The 16,147-nt window shown below is 42.9% G+C and overlaps 1 protein-coding gene and 1 pseudogene across 1 annotated transcript in view; one reads left to right on the forward strand and one right to left on the reverse strand.

Moving 5' to 3' along the window:
• The window catches only part of LOC149470487 (uncharacterized), a 139,176-nt gene that overhangs the window by 104,227 nt on the left and 18,802 nt on the right, over positions 1–16,147 (reverse strand). The gene's annotated exons all lie outside the window — the stretch shown is intronic.
• LOC149470488 (uncharacterized) overlaps positions 1,604–16,147 on the forward strand; it is a 61,652-nt pseudogene continuing 47,108 nt past the window's right edge.

Consider the following 16,147-nt stretch of genomic DNA (forward strand, 5'->3'; position numbering starts at 1 on the left):
AACAATTCTGTCTGTCCCTGAGTAACAATTCTCTGGCACTCAGTAACAATTCTGTCTGTCCCTGAGTAACAATTCTGTCTGTCCCTGAGAATGAATTCTGTGGCCCTGAGTAAGAATTCTCTGGCACTCAGTAACAATTCTGTCTGTCCCTGAGTAACAATTCTCTGGCACTCAGTAACAATTCTGTCTGTCCCTGAGTAAAAATTCTGTGGCCCTAATAACGTTTCTGTGGCCCTAAGTAACAATTCTCTGGCACTGAGTAACAATTCTGTCTGTCCCTGAGTATGAATTCTGTGGCCCTAACTAGCGTTTCTTTGTCCCTAAATAACGATTCTGTGGCCCTCATTAACAAGTCTGTGTCCCTGAGTAATGGTTCTCTGTCCCTAAGTAACTTCTCTCTGTCCCCAATTCTCGTTTCTGTGGCCCTAACTCTGTCCCTGTCCCTAGTACAGAGCGGTCTGCCTCTGTTCAATGACTGCAGGCAAATGAAGATTTCCAAAATGGCCGCTATATATACCTCGACCATTACACAGTGCTGGCTGGCTGGCTGCTGATTGGCTGATGCGATCACATGTCGTTGAGGAATGCATTATGGGGCAGCGCGCCTTGTCTGCGCGCCTTCCCCGACATCCCCGCTCCGTCGCCGCACATGTCAGCCGCCATTTTCTGAAAAATTTCGATTCGCGCGTCCGAATTAGGCTGTTTTTCGGATTCGGCACGAATCGAAATTTTTCCGATATTCGACTCGAATTCCACTTCGGATACTTCGATTCGCTCATCTCTAATAGCAATACACATTGCAGTGCCTTGAAATGCCCCCCATGTTGTCATGTTACAATGTATTTATTGGGATTGGATGTGATAGACCGACACAAAGTGGCTCATAATTGTGAAGTGGAAGGAAAATGAGAAATGGTTTCCAACATTTGTGACCAATAAATCTGTGAAAAGTGTGGCGGCATTTGTATTCGGCCCCCCGGAGTCAATACTTTGTAGGACCCCCTTTGGCTGCAATTCCAGCTGCAAGTCTTTTTGGGGATGTAACGGAACCGACCCCAGACTGCGCTTAACTACTTTCATTAGAATACCGCTTCCCTGTCCAAACACCGACAACAGACACCACAGACACCGCAGTAGACAAAGCAAGTTATTGTTCTGTATGATCTGTAACAGTGCCACAACTGCCTATACATGAGAATGTATGACTCCATTGTCTGGGCTGAATGTTGGGAATACTGTGCGCACTTAGAAACTTTATTAATAAAATCTATTTGATTAAAAAAAATACTGTAGATAATGCTGTACATATTCTTTCTATTCATAAGATATATTTAGTAATGAACATTAAAAATAGAAAAATACTTTATGTAGCATTCTAATTTTTTTTTTGTACAGGTGGATTGATGAACCAAGTTTTCGGTCATGTTGGTCTTCATGAATACAGCTGAGTCACATGGAAAACAAGACACATGGGTGTCTTAATTGACTGAAAGTCTTTACTGCAGTTCACTGGAGGATTCACACGGGATACAAGTCATATCTGTGTTCTAAAAGTCATGGTTTGGATCCTCTTCCACATTGATCCAGCAGGAGAAAAGTAATTTCAGTGTTCTGGAAATGACAATGGCTTTACAATAAAGTCCAACCCCAGTATACATAAGAGGAGTCATTTCATACTACTTCTTGTTTGGAGATTTTACAATGGAGAGAAAATATATCACACACCAGAAGGTTCACAATGGAGGGAAGTCATATCATTGTTCTAAATGTGACAAAACTTTTAGACGCAAGGGAGACCTTATAGTACACCAAAGAGTTCACACTGGAGAGAAGCCATATAAGTGTTTTAAATGTGATAAAGCTTTTAAACAGAAATCATATCTTATCGTACACCAGATTGTTCACACTGGAGAGAAGCCATATCAGTGTTCTGAATGTGATAAAGCTTTTACAGTGAAGTCAAATCTTATCAGACACCAGATTGTTCACACTGGAGAGAAGTCATCTCAGTGTTCTGAATGTGACAAAGCTTTTACACAGAAGTCATATCTTATCAGACACCAGAGGATTCACACTGGAGAGCAGCCATATCAGTGTTCTGAATGTGATAAAGCTTTTACTCAGAAGTCAGATCTTATCAGACACCAGATGATTCACACTGGAGAGAAGCCATATCAGTGTTCTGAATGTGGCAAAACCTTTACAACCAAGAGGAAGGTTAAAATACACCTGAGCATTCACACTGGAGAGAAGCCATATCCGTGTTCTAAATGTGATAAAGCTTTTACTCAGAAGTCAAATCTTATCAGACACCAGAGGATTCACACTGGAGAGAAGCCATATCAGTGTTCTGAATGTGATAAAACTTTTACACAGAAGTCAGATCTTATCACACACCAGATGATTCACACTGGAGAGAAGCCATATCCATGTTCTGAATGTGACAAAGGTTTTAAAAGGAAATCACATCTTATCATACACCAGAGGATTCACACTGGAGAGAAGTCATATAAGTGTTCTGAATGTGAAAAAGCTTTTACTCAGAAGTCAGATCTTATCACACACCAGATGATTCACATTGGAGAGAAGCCATATAAGTGTTCTAACTGTGATAAAGCTTTTAAACATAAGTCACATCTTATCATACACAAGAGGATTCACACTGGAGAGAAGCCATATCAGTGTTCTGAATGTGATAAAGCTTTTACAGTGAAGTCAAATCTTATCAGACACCAGAGGATTCACACTGGAGAGAAGCCATATCAGTGTTCTGAATGTGATAAAGCTTTTACAGGGAAGTCAGATCTTATCAGACATCAGAGGATTCACACTGTAGAGAAGCCATTTTAATGCTCTCAATGTGATAAAGCTTTTACAGTCAATGCTGGGCTAATCTATCACCACAGGATTCACAAATTTCAGCATAGATTAAATTCTGGAAGAAAAGAGATATTAAACCCCCTGGCGGTATTCCTGAGTGTAGCTTGGGGTAAAGTTTCAGTACCACAAGCTGTAACCCTGAGCTACACTCAGGAAAACACTGCAGTGTTGCTCCGGGATCCCTCGATCACTTACCTTGTCCTGCGCTCCCACGATGTGCCTCCTGCAGTGTCCCCTGTAATGTCCTGCGGCGGATGCCGGCATCTGGGTTCCGTCCCCTGCGAGCGTCGGGAGACGGAACGGTGGGAAATTTGAAAATGAAAAAAAGTGACATTCACTAAATACACTAAAATCACATAGTATTCCATTCCTGTATCAAACCATTTCACATATATTTTGTCCCGAGTGCTTTGTCCTGCACCCTGCCTGCATTTTTACTGTTCTTTCTGCTTGGAAACTGAGAAACGTCAATGGCGTCCAAAAAGTGTCCCTTTAGGTCAAAATCGGTTTTAGACCGGCTAGAGAACAGCGATAGTAAATCAGAACCACTTGCAGAATTGAGTGATAATGATTTGTTGGGGAAATTCATCATCAGACACTGAAAACAATTTTTCGACTGAGCTCAGCGATGTGCGAACTTGGCGCTCTATTTCACATTTCAGTGTTTTTGGTTTGATTATATTATTTAATTAAATGTATTATTATATTATTATTTTTTATGATTATTAAATTATTTTGTTTATTATTAAATGAATAATAATAATAAATATTATTTATTAAATGATTTTGTGTTTCAAATTTTATCCTACCCAGGATATTTACTAGACTCGTGTTCGGATAGATTTCAGTGAGTTATTCCTAAAAATTACAGACCTACAATAAAAAAAATACATATTTCCCTGCAAAAAAGTACCACTTTGAGCACAGAAATATGGACAATATCAGACCGCTAGGGAGGTTAAAGAAGTTTCAGGTGTCACAAGCAAGTTTCACATCCCCAATGTCATCCCACAAGCTAGAGAAGAAGGGAAACAATAAAATGCTACTTTAAAGGAACAAACTAAAATCTGAGCAAACTGGAATGTAATCATCGGATGAACTGAGTTTAGTGCTTATGTCCATCAATACACAACTAGAAGGGATTTGAATATTTTACCTTTTGACAATTTTTTTTAAGATAAGCATCAATAACTGAACAGCTTCCCTCATGATTCTCATCTTTATCTTTTTTATGGAGCTTTGAATGAACATGCAATGCATTTTCATGATTCACCAACTGAGTTGTGTTTCCAAGCATTTTCTTCATTTCTGGATCCTGAGGTAATACATGACCAACATTGCCTCAGTACCAGAGACTAGGATGGGGTCTATTATCTTACCAAGTCTCTGAAGCCTCAGTGGGAGAGTCCATTCCAGGTTCTTCTGACTATTGATACATGATCAGCCAGGCTTGAGGTCTCCAGCTAAGCCCACCTTGGCCACTCCTCCCATTACATGTTCCATCTCCTCTCCCGTTATCAATGCTTCCTTTCCACATCTCATCTCCTCTCATGGATGACAACCTTTCAGGCAGGTCTGTGGCTGTGACACCAGCTAGCAAGAAGTCTCTGTTCAGTGAGAAAACAACATCCCAAGCTGATGCAGGCCTTCCAATACTGAGTTACTGCTGATTTAGGGGATGTATTCAGCAGTAAAACGTAAGCCCAGCTGGCCACTTGTGTTCCATGTGGTTCTGCCAAATGGGATTCCATCAGGTGAAGATCAGAAATCCTTGTTCCATGTTTTCTCTTTCCAGCTATTACTCCTCTCCATAGACTAATCACACAATACAACTGCCAGAGATCTGAACTTACAAAGTGCTGAGTGTGCGGTCATATTCCTACCACTTCTTCCGGGGGACTGACATTCCTCTGATTGGGGTTCACAATAATCACTCTGAGTGCACACATCTCTTTTTGGTGGAAAGTTTGTAAAGAAAACTTCTTCTCCCTGGAAATATTACAACGTTGGCACCAAAGTGTAACTATGGGCAAAATCAGTAATGACATTAATAATGAAATCTGTCATTAGCAGAGCAGGTTTTGTTTTTCCGAGTCTCCTATTGTTTTATTTTTTGTTGTCCCTCCCAGTAGATTGTTTGTTTTTTTTTTCTACTTCCTGTAGAAGGCCAAGCCTTTTTGGAAAAATGGCAGTTGGAGGGGTTGGGGCAAATCCTATAACACTGCTGGGGGTGCTCACAACTGTCAGTTGTCATTCATATGGGGGTTGGACCTTATAGAGAACCTGTTGCTGTAACTGCTGTAGAAGCGTTAGCTGAAGTTGGGCTTTACTTGTTGTGTGTCTTACTTATAATCTATCTAAGACTTCCCTGTACAGGGTGACAACACTGCTGTGTAATGTTCCTGCAGAATGATCAGGGTTGTCACCCTGTTACAGAAGGTGGGAAAATAACAGATCTACAGACAGGACCAACAGCTGATACAACTATGTTGCAGAGGGAACTCTGGGAATGCTAATGACAGATTGCATTACACATTCAGTTAGCAGACTTCCTGCTGTTGGTCTGATGTTTGAATTGTGTTCTGATATTTACTGTCCTGCTGTAAAAGGTGTAAATGATCGCCCGCATGTTTCCTGTAGTAGCAGGGACTACGAACTCATATCAGGAATAGTAGGATGGGTACCTACCTGAGGGGGTCACCTTTTTGGATTTGGGGGAAACATTTTACATGGTTTATTTCCATTAATGAAACCAACAAGGGGAGTCTCACTTCACTAACAATAGGAGAGCCAATCACAGGCCAGTAACATTTCATGATGCCTCAATGTAATTACAGAATGTTTAATCCCCATTGGTCCATTGGATTCCTAGTCCTTCAAGATGATATTGCTTCTTTTGTGGAAGGGGAGTTCTAAAATGTCTTCCCTTCAGTTCCACCCATAGCTGTACTTTAGGTGATGTTGCCCCTCCCCCATATCTGTAAGGGAAAGCCTCAATTTCTCCCAATACTCCCCTGGCCTTCCAGTGAGAGGAAACATTTTCTCTGGAGTGGAGATGTTTTATGCAGTGAGCCCTTCATAGACGGGATGGGGAATCTAAGTAATCTAAGATAAGTAAGATGAACCGGTGTACTGGAGTCATGGATCAGATAACCAATGACACCATTGATGGTATAGCCGAGCTGACAGCAGAAGTGGCTCCATCACCTAAGGTGGTGTCACAGAGCTACATGGTGGCTGACTACCTCAGAAAATCAAGGCGGAGTCTACAAACTGGTGTCAGAGAGTGTTGTACATTTATATTAGATCATGAGGATCTCAGAAGGAGATATTTACACAAAGTAAAGGAGTTCCAACAGTCACCTGGGTGGGGGGAAGTGGGATCCATTTTATTGGATGGGTTTAGTAATATGGTGGCTTTGCTTTTTTATGTACATGATTAAATTCACATTTTAGAACAGAAGATTACTTGAACCCTGCAAACATGTTTTATTTTCTGAAGCAGAGACCCTGGAAAATATAAATGTGATAGTTGCCATTTTCTATGTCACAGAATATTAGCACAGTTGTTCTCAAATGCATATTTTCTGTAAAAAAACATACTAAAGATCATTTTAATACACAAAAAAACTCAATATATGACCCAATTTGTTTGGTGAAATATAAAATATTGTGTTTACATAAAGTATATAGATCAGAAACATGTCAAACTTTAAAAATTGTGTGTATTTGTGAAATGGTGACAAACTTCAGTACCAGAAATTGTCCATAGGTGACGCTTTAAAAGCCTTTACAGGTCATCAGTTTATATAGTGAACCATGAATGATGGCCCTAGAGTTATTCCTCTCCCTCTGGTGTGTGCAGAGATATGTACAATGTGTAGTGTGATTGATGTTTTCCTACATAACCGCACCCAACCCTTGCAATTGCTCATGTATACGGGAACTGGGGGCTTTAAAATGTGTTTTGTGTGTTTTTTCATTTACAGTGTGTTACTTTACACTTTTCTTTCTCTGAACTTTATTATTGCCATATAGGGGGTTAATAGCCTCGCATGTGATAACATATTGCTGGTCACAGATCCTCTTTAAAGAAACACAAGAGGTCTATCAGACCCCTAATGTCACCTCTGGACCCCAAAATAGATGGTTAAGCACAGGTCATGTTTGATCAGCTCCTTGAAGACACAAATGTACATCTGCTAAATCTGTATCTGAGTAGACCATAGAAGCAGCATTAGAAAGAAATGTGAGCATGGCTTCAGTCAGGCGATGGTCCTGGTGGTCATGGTCTTGTTCTCCTTCAGGTCCTCTCACCTTGTAGATGGTGACATGGACTTGTTGTGTGGGAATGAGCAGGAGGGGCTCGGAGTTCTCTTGTACCCAATCAGCTTGGTATGGATAAAAGATCAAAGTGTCTTCTGGGAAGTTACAGGGATTTGTATATTTAGAGGGTTACATAAGTGGGTGGGGTTGGTATTAATGAGGGGCGTGTCACATGTTAATCAGTTTCTTAGCATAGATGATATAAATGGTATAAATAGATCCTTGAAATGTAAACAATCTATCTCTTTCCTTCTGTTGTTAAAGTGTCACATATATATGATGAATAAAGTTGGGTGATATTTTCACCGCACAATACCGTGGTCTGGGTTCTTCTACAACACATCCCCCCAAAAATGTTCTCTTCCAGTTCTAGGAGTCTGGTGGAATGGGACACAAGCTGATGGTATCTCTTAGGCCCCTTGTACATGGGGGGTCCGTCCCCTGTGAGTGCAATGCTGGCATTATAATACACCTGGTAGGCACAGGTACAGCGTCCAGCCCCGCTGCCTGCAGCCTGTCAAAGTCTACACTACAGCTGGACGGAGCTCAATGCTGCACCACATTTACCTCGTGTTTAGGGCGCTCTGTGTTCAGGGAGAAATGGCTGCCATCCTGATCAGACAAAGCATAGAGCAGATGTAGGCCGGTGCAGTCTGCTTCTTCCCCTGTAGGTGGCGCCCAACCAGAGTGACATCCCAGCCTGGAGAGGAAGTCGGGGGACACTTGGCTTCTCTGTGGTTTCCCGGTTCCTGGAGACGGCGTGGAATGAAGGGGTCCATGGAGTCCTAGAGTTCAAAATTTTTTTTTTATTTTTTGTTTACACTTTTTAAAAATCATTTTATTTCTGAAGATCACTAAACCCCAAATCTGATGTATTCTTTGATAGCAGACACCCTATATAATACAATGTTGGGAGTTGTCATTTTCTATGTTACATGATATTAGCACAACAGTTTATGAAAGGCAACATTTCAGGAACAATATAGTAACGTTTATTTCTGAGCACATAAATGCAATTCATGACCTATTTTCTGGTGAAATATAAAAGATGAGGTTGTGCCGAGGAAATGGGATTCCCAACATGTCAAGCCGTAACACTGTGTGCACTTGGAACGCTTTAATAGCCCCTCCAGGTCATCAGTATAGAGTTACACAGGAGCACTGGTGCTCCAATCATTGCTCTCCCTCTGGCGTGTGCGCTGATATGTAACATGTGTGGGGATCACTGTGTTCCTATGTAGGCACCCCAATGTACATGTCACGTCCTGGTCTGTGTATAGGAGGTGCGCTGAGCTCACTCTGTCCTTCCCAGTGACACCCACCATAACAGCACCAGGCTCTGCTCTCCCACATGGTGTCAGGGGGAGGGGCACATCTCTGTGGTGGGTGTGGCAATGATAGGCGGCTTCACAGCCAATTGTATCACTTCCATATGACAGCCGAGATTTGGGTTTACTAAAGTCCACACACTCCCGGCTGTATAGCGGTGGGCAGTGTGGGGGGAAATAACACGTCTGCAGCATTGTTAAAAATCTGAATTCCCAGCAAGTGACTGGAGATTCAGATTCCCCCCCCCCCCCCATCCTGTCACTGTAAGATGGTTGACAAAGCCTCCTTAAGGTGGTCATTGGATTTTGGGACCTGTATGTGGCAAGGCTGCCAGAAAGTCTCTCACTTGTGGTGTCCTCATACTGGGGAGAAGTAGCAGAATGTGTTTTGGGTGTAATTCCACATATCCCCATGGCGTGTGCCAGAAAAAGCTCATTAAATTACATTTTGTTTTTCATTTTCCAATAACTTATGGCAATAACTGTAAATGTTCCATGGACACAACATGCCTCTCAGCACATACCTTGGGATGTATCCTTCCCATAAAGGGGACATTTGGGGATGTTTGTAAGGTCCGGGCATTTTACTGCCTCAAGAAATGTGATCGGCAGTCAGAAAGTAACAGCGATGTAAAAGCTGCATAAATTCCATTCTATATCCCATAGTTTGTAGACGCCATAACTTCACACAAACCAGTCAATATCCACGGATTCAGCTATGCTTCTACCAAAGACACGGAGCAGAATACACGTTGTACTACATTTATGAAGAAATCTGATTTTTATGGTGTCACAGATCCAACCCAGACGCACACGCCCACAGCGACTAGCTAACCGAGGCGCGCACGTGTGGCCATGACTTGGGGTAAGAGGGAATAAGGGGGAGTTAATCTGAATATATATACATATATAAGACTGGCCGTGATATACTATCATAGCCCGCACTACCTCTGGCCACCACTGGAGGGAGACTCCACTCCAATCCAGCTGGCTGACCACACACACGGGCAGACAGACAATCTGGTTCACACTAAGGGTTGAGGAGCAGCCTAGCAATTAACACACCCTTCTAGGATTCCTCCAGCTATCCTACAAGCTAGAACCCCGGTGTTAGTCCCTCTTCCACTGTCCACATACCCCCACACCAGACACACAACAAAAGGTAGCTTGCCACCACCCAACAGTTTTTGACTGGCCTGCTGGGCCACCACACACACACAGATCTCTGTCTGGCAGACCTGTCACCCTTACAATCTGCCAACACACAGTGCAATTGCATCCAGATTGGCAAGGAACTTGACCGAGTATATAAAGACACTTCAATACAATACAATCTAATCTCTCCGGAGATATGAGCCCGAGCTTAAATACCCAGAAGTCACTTATTAATTTTATGATTTAATATCCTGAAAGTGGGCAGTGCATAAAATATGTACAAAGTATAAAAAGTTACAAATAATACACAAAATACAAGAAGACACACAATTGGCTATTGACTATAAAATAAACGGGAATAAAACAGAAATAAAACTTTTACCCAGAGTCATCCTGCGACTGGAGCAAGTCAGAGAAAGTCAGCAATCTTTCAGTCAATAGAACGGGCTTCATACGAATCACCACGTCCATATGTCAGGGTCCTCAATTTATGGGAATATGGACTTAGGCTGGACATTACTCCTTGGCCAATCAACTTTGGGGAGTGTTCCTGTACCAGACCACAGGACATTCTGGGTAGTGAAATGCCCAAAGTCGATTGGACCAGGAACGGTTTGAATCACCAAGTCAGGGATTGAATTTCCGACACCAGCGCATCAGTCTGATCATGACAGTACCAATCACTGTTTAGCTGTCGCAATCAGGCACCCTAAAACCATTTCCTGCATTTCTCTGGGACCCCACATAGGCCATAAATACAGTTTTACATGCAGATGTCGCCCACAGAGTGTCCAATCAGAAGGAAGTATTTTCATCTCTCTGCAACTATTTTAGCTTTTATGAGAGATGAAATATATTCCTTTGATCTACTGATATACTTCAAAGTTCTGGTCTCCCGCTGTGTCATGAAGCCAACCCGTCTAGAGCCCTTTCCTTCCAGGTTTCCCAGGAGGTGACAAATCTTATTGGCACTTAGGTGTCACTTCCAGCCTAGAAGCTGCTCTGTCTTTTCAGATGCTAATGGGTGGGCACATGTCTCTGTGTACCTATGACTGAATATATGACTGAATACATCTTTAATGACAAGGAATGAAACTAAATTTACAATTACATATTACTACAGATCACATCTCAGCTACTCACATCTGTACATTTATGTGACATCAATTCTGAACACATCTTATATTATTATAACATGGAATGCTAAATCTACATTGTCATATTTTCTACAGATCACATCTCAGCTACTCAAGCCTTACATGCACGTTACATATGGGATATGTTTTATAACAAAGTAGAAAATATCACTAGTTTTCAGAATTAAAAAATAAAAACCCCCAGTGGTGTTTAAATACCACCAAAAGAAAGCTCTTATGTCAATTAAATTTGTGTACAGTGTAGCATGACCGCACAATTGCCATTTAAAGTAGTGCAGTGCTGAATAGCAAAAAAAATGCCCTGATCATGAAGGGGGTAAAACTTTCCAAAGCTGAAGGAGGTTATAAATCTTGCTGTCATCGTACGCAGTTTGGTTTCATTTTCTTACATTTCACAGGCTGCCATTCTTCTGAGTTCCACAAGGTGGTGATCACACATATATGGAGACAGGAAGTGATGTCAGGTACAGACAGGAAATGATGTCAGGTACAGATGTCAGGGATGTCAGACAGGAAGTGATGTCAGGCACAGACGGGAAGTGAGGTCAGGTTTATTCAGGAAGTGAGGTAAGGTACAGACAAGAAGTGATGTCAGGCACAGACAGGGAGTGATGTCAGGTACAGTCAGGAAGTGAGGTCAGGCAAAGGCAGGAAGTGATGTTGAGCACAGATGGGAAGTGATGTCAAGTACAGAATGGAAGTAATGTCAGGTACAGAGAGGTGATTTCAGGCACAGACATTAAATGAGGTCAGGTATATTCAGGAAGTGAGGTAAGTTACAGACAAGTGATGTCAGGTATAGACAGGAAGTGATGTCAGGCACAGACAGGAAATGAGGTCAGGTACAGACAGGAAGTGATGTCAGGAACAAACGGGAAGTGATGCCAGGCACAGAGGGGAAGTTATGTCGGACACAGACAGGAAGTGAGGTCGGGCACAGACAGGAAGTAATATCAGGCACAGACAGGAAATGGGGTCAGGTATAGTCAGGAAGTGAGGTCAGTTAAGGCATAAAGTGATGTAAGGTAAAGAAAAGAAGTGATGTCAGGCACAGACAGGAAGTGAGGTCAGGTACAGACAGGAATTGAGGTCAGGAACAAACGGGAAGTGAGGTCAGGCACAGACAGGAAGTGATGTTAGGCACAGACGGGAAGTGAGGTCAGGCAAAGACATAAAGCGATATCGGGAACAGGCTGGAAGTGAGGTCTGGCACAGACATGAAGTGAGGTCAGGTAAGGACATAAAGCAATGTTGGGCACAGATGGGAAGTGAGGTCGAGAACAGGAAGGAAGTGAGGTCAGGTAAAGACATAAAGCGATGTCGGGCACAGATGGGAAGTGAGGTCGGGCTCAGACAGGAAATTATGTCAGGCACAGACAGGAAGTGATGTCAAGCTCAGACAGGAAGTGAGGTCAGGTATATTCAGGAAGTGAGGTAAGTTACAGACAGGAAGTGATATCAGGCATAGACAGGAAGTGTTTCAGGCAAAGATATAAAGCAATGTCGGGCACAGATGGGAAGTGATGTCGGTCACAGACAGATAGTGATGTCAGGCACAGACAGGAAGTGATGTCGGGCTCAGACAGAAAGTGAGGTCAGGTATATTCAGGAAGTGAGGTAAGTTACAGACAGGAAGTGATGTCAGGAACAGACAGGAACTGATGTCAGAAAACGAACGGGAAGTGATGTCAGGCACAGACGGCAAGTGAGGTCAGGCACAGACAGGAAGTGATGTCAGTCACAGACAGGAAGTGATGTCAGGTAAAGACAGAAAGTGATGTCAGACACAGACAAGAAGTGAAGTCAGGCAAAGACAAAGTGATGTTGGGCACAGACAGGAAGTGATGTCAGGAACAGACAGGAACTGATGTCAGAAACAGACGGGAAGGGAGGTCAGGTACAGATGGGAAGTGATGTCAGGCACAGACGGGAAGTGAGGTCAGGCACAGACAGGAAGTGATGTCAGGTAAAGACAGAAAGTGATGTCAGGCACAGACAAGAAGTGATGTCAGGCAAAGACAAAGTGATGTCGGGCACAGACAGGAAGTGATGTCAGGCACAGTCAGGAAGTGATGTCAGGCACAGACAGGAAGCTCCATGTGGGAGGAATTATAGAGGAGACGTTGCTGGAAGTGTGAGCAGAGGAGGTAATGAGATTGTATTTGATCATATCTCCCATCACTCTCCCTTGTGTGACACCATATTTCTCTGTCCCTCTTTGCCCTGTAAATGTCCCTCTTTTCGGTGTGATGTACACACAGACATATGAACAGACAATAGAACGGCCCAAAGTCTTCATATGGCTCTCAGATTTCCCTCAGATTTCACATTATTTCCGTATTGAAGTGAAAACTCGGATAGAAAAGTAATAGTGAGATCAGACATAAGTGGGTGTCACTGATCACATTGTCCCCAAACGTCACCCCAGATAAACGTTTTCCCGGTCAGGCTCCAGTCACACCAGGAATTGCACATTTCTCATGACTTCCCACATGTGCGGTTACATGCGTTCGCAGGACGTTTTTATCATCGGGAAGGACGGGTGATGCACATTTATGTGCATTGCGTTGCGTTTACTCACATTTACATGCGTTTATGCGCTCACAAAATCAGAAGATTAAAGTGGTTGTCAAGGTTCAGAATTTTTAAATAACAAACATGTCAAACTTACCAGCTCTGTGTAATGGGTTTGCACAGATCCACCAGGATCCTCCTCTTCTCGGGTCCCCACACCAGCATTCCAGGCAAGATGCTTACTTTGGGGCACTCATGTGTGCTCACTCCCGAGCCGCTTCTATATAACTATGAGAAACACAGAGCATGGTCTGACCCACCCCCACTCCCTCCTCACTGGCTGCTGTATCTCAGCCAATGAGGAGTCAGAGACCCTGGAGAGCTTCTATTTTTGTGCACAGTGCTGGATCGGATAAGTATAAGAGGGGAGGAGCATCACACTGAAGGTAAAAAACCTTCAACCTCTAGATCCTCCCCCTTTAACCCCTCACCTACCGGGCACTGTCACCCCCTTCCTGTCCGGACCAATTTTCAGCTTTCAGCGCTCTCGCACTTTGAATGACAATTGCGCGGTCATGTAACATTGTAGCCATATGAAATGTTTATCATTTTTTCACACAAAAAGAGCTTTCTTTGGTGGTATTTAATCACCGCTGGGGGGGAGGGGAGTTATAAACAAAAAAAAGAGCAAAACGTTTGAAAAAAAAGCTTTGCTTTGTTTCTATTATAAAATTTTGCAAACAGGTAATTTTTCTCCTTCACTGATGTGCATTGATGAGGCTGCACTGATAGGCAACACTGATAGCCATCACTGATGAGATGGCAATGACTGGCAGCACTGATGGGCGCTAATAGGCTGCACTGATGAGGCGATACTGGGGGGCATTGATGAGGAGGCACTGATATGCAATGATGGTCACTGACTGGCAGCACTGCTGGGTGGCACTTGCAGGGGGGCACTGATGGATTCTGGTGGGAGGCACTGCTGGGCAGCACTGCAAGGCACTGATCATGAAGGCACTGATGATCAGTGCTGATATACGCTTTGATAGCTGCTGGTTACCGATAACCAGCAACTGTATTTACTGCTTGATCTGCTCTGTCATTGGATACAGCTGATCACGTGATAAAAGGCCTCATCATCACATGATCAGTTGTGTCCGTAGGGCTCAGTGATCACGGATGTCGCTAGGTGCTCACCCCTGGGGGTGCGCTGGAGGGCATGTTCTGGAAGGACGTCATATGATGCCCTTCCAGAAGGGGGTACCCAGGGGTATATTGGAGAATATATAATTGGAGGAGCAGCTGCTGCAGCTATATAACCCAGGCAGGCCGACGCATGGATTTTTTATTTCATTTTTGCATTTTTCAAAATCTTTTGATAAAAATTAGATCTGCAAAATACCGTGCCTCTGATCAAATACTTTGGGGTGTTTACTTTCTAAAAAAAAGGGTCATTTGGGAGGTGTTTGCACTTTCCTGGCAATTCAGGACCTCTGAAACTGGAATAGGTAGTAAGGAAGCTAAATATGACCTTTGAAAGCCTGAACGTGGTCATTAGATTTTGGACCCCCTTATGTGGCTAGGCTTCCAAAAATGATCTCATATGTAGTATCCCCAGAAGTAGCAGAATGTGTGTTGGGGGTGTAATTCCACATATATCCATGTCTTGTGTGAGAAATATCTCGTCTCTGACAACTTTGTGTAAAAAAATAAAGTCTTGCATGCACTCAACATGCCTCTCTGCAAACACCCACATCCCATATACAAGGGGCCTAAGAGATACCATCAGCTTGTGTCCCATTCCACCAGACTCCTAGAACTGGAAGAGGACATTTTTGGGGGGATGTGTTGTAGAAGAACCCAGACCATGGTATTGTGCGGTGAAAATATCATCCAACTTTATTCATCATATATATGTGACACTTTAACAACAGAAGGAAAGACATAGATTGTTTACATTTCAAGGATCTATTTATACCATTTATATCATCTATGCTAAGAAACCGATTAACATATGACACGCCCCTTGTTAAAACCAGCCCCACCCACCTATGTAACCCTCTAAACATCCAAATCCCTGTAACTTCCCAGAAGACACTTTCATCTTTTATCCATAACAAGCTGATTGGGTACAAGAGAACCCCGAGCCCCTCCTGCTCATTCCCACACAACAAGTCCATGTCACCATCTACAAGGTGAGAGGACCTGAAGGAGAACAAGACCATGACCACCAGGACCATCGCCTGACTGAAGCCATGCTCACATTTCTTTCTAATGCTGCTTCTATGGTCTACTCAGATACAGATTTGGCTGATGTACATTTGTGTCTTCAAGGAGCTGATCAAACATGATCTGTGCTTGACCATCTTTTCTGGGGACCAGAGGTGACATTAGGGGTCTGATAGACTTCTTGTGTTTCTTTAAAGAGGACCTGTGACCAGCAATTTGTTATCACATGCGAGGCTATTAACCCCCTATATGGCAATAATAAAGTTCAGAGAAAGAAAAGTGTAAAGTAACACACTGTAAATGAAAAAACACACAAAACACATTTTAAAGCCCCCAGTTCCCGTATACATGAGCAATTGCAAGGGTTGGGTGCGGTTATGTAGGAAAACATCAATCACACTACACATTGTACATATCTCTGCACACACCAGAGGGAGAGGAATAACTCTAGGGCCAACATTCATGGTTCACTATATAAACTGATGACTGTAAAGGCTTTTAATGCGCCACCTATGGACAATTTCTGGTACTGAAGTTTGTCACCATTTCACAAAT

The sequence above is a fragment of the Staurois parvus genome, unplaced genomic scaffold (assembly GCF_062004578.1).
Source record: "Staurois parvus isolate SC_StPar_1 unplaced genomic scaffold, SC_StPar_1.0 ptg000042l, whole genome shotgun sequence".
Taxonomy (NCBI): domain Eukaryota; kingdom Metazoa; phylum Chordata; class Amphibia; order Anura; family Ranidae; genus Staurois; species Staurois parvus.